Raw genomic sequence first — 1942 nt, forward strand, 5'->3', positions numbered from 1 at the left:
AATTGCTTTGAATTTTCTTAAGGTAATAGCCATTCTAGCGTAAACATACACTGTAATTTGTTTTTGGTTTTTGTTTTGCTAGGAGAGGATGTGCAAGCTTTCAGAAAGTATTTTTTTCCTTCCACTGCTTGTTTTTCCTAAGAGATCAGACTGGCAGTGTTCTTTTATAGATTACTTTATGCTTTGTGATTTTTCGATGATTGACTTCTTGCACTTAAGCTAAAGGGATTTACTGATATTAACCGTGGTTGTTTCATTCCTATAAAAGCTGACGCTTGAACTAGGCAAATCTCACAATGATAACAGTGCTTCATATTCCGTACCTCATCCAGATATGCACAGGATTTTACAGCAAAGTGTTTGGAAAGCAGTTTAAGGAAGTAAAATAGACACATACTTGTTAACATCATTCTTCAGCTCACTGTTTATTTCCAGAGTTTGTGTTAAGAACATACTTGTTGACTCCTAAGAAGGATAAATAAACTAATTTCCTTTGGGCCACAATTGCCTTGTATACAACATGGATGATTTAAACTAGATGAGAAAATAACTTAATAAATTTGAAAACTTTTGTAATATAGAAAGTGTCTGTAAGCATGTATTAGCCACCTTCCATTTCTTTCTCCTGGTATGCACGTCCTTGAATGGTACCCTCCGATATTAAAGAGGGCTGGCCTGTTTAACCTACAGGATGTTGTGAACTGTTGGTATGTGACTTTCCAGGTTACACCACAAAAGACATCACAGATTATGCCTCGATCTCTTTGGGATCATTTACTCCAGGGGAAGTCAGCATCTATGACATGAGTACACATACATAGTCCTATGGAGAGATCCAGACATCTTTCTTGTAATGATTGTACCCTTGTAAGAAACTCTGAGCCAGAACCACCAACCTAAGCCAAGTCCAAATCTATGACCCACAGAAACTGTCCAAGATAATAAATCTTGATTGTTGGCTTAAGCCAGTAAGTTTTGGAGCAATGGTTATGCTACAATAGTTAACAAATAGAAAATGGTGGCTCATTCATTCATTCATCCAATATTTATGGGAGTGTCTTGTACCAATCACTGAACTAAAAGATTGAAGACAAAGAAACATGCAATTCACTGAGAAGGGAAAAAAAGTGTAAAAATAAAACTAAAATATGTTTTCCTTGTCATAATGTATTATAATGACTTTGATTGTAAAAGGCCCATTGCTGTAATTCTTTAATCTTTGACTAAGTAACATTTATGAAATTCTTAGGCAAACACAAAGTAGAAGGAAAGAAATTTCTCTCAGTAACCTGGGTAAATGCATTGTTATTATTATAACTTCATCTTTGACAACATATTGAGGCTAATTAATTTGCTCAAAATCATATCTTATGAACCAGAGTCAAATGTCTGATCCTTGGCCCAGAGGACTTGCTATTTCACAGCCCAACAAAAGCTACTTACCTTGGCTTCCTTCTTTACCAGGGAGAAGACCATGTGAAGAGGTCACAATTAGTAGGAATACTAAATGCAAAAAACAAACAAAACAAAACAAAACAGAGAAAACAAACAGACTCATTATTAAATATATGTTTTATTAAATGTTGAAACTATAATGAGTTAAAACAGTTACATAAACATCTCTGAGTTTCAAGAATTATAGAGGGTTGTGATCAAAGAAACCTTGTTGGTAATTGGTCTTAATGATGCATTTTACGGATAAAGAAAGCAAAAGTTACAGATAAAGTAGCTTACCCTCAGGCACAGAATTAGTTTATTCAAGAAGTAAGACTATAACATAGAGTTTCAAAGCAGATCATTTTCCAAACTACTGTAACTGGCATCTTTAGTAGGTTAAGAATCACAACCAACAGAAATGTGGCTAGCCTCACTATTATGTAAATTCTAATTCACATTGATTCCATAGACCTCCTGTTGTTCCCTTAGTAGCAGTGTCAAATGT

The sequence above is a fragment of the Propithecus coquereli genome, unplaced genomic scaffold, assembly GCF_000956105.1.
Source record: "Propithecus coquereli isolate 6110/MARCELLA unplaced genomic scaffold, Pcoq_1.0 Scaffold8, whole genome shotgun sequence".
Taxonomy (NCBI): domain Eukaryota; kingdom Metazoa; phylum Chordata; class Mammalia; order Primates; family Indriidae; genus Propithecus; species Propithecus coquereli.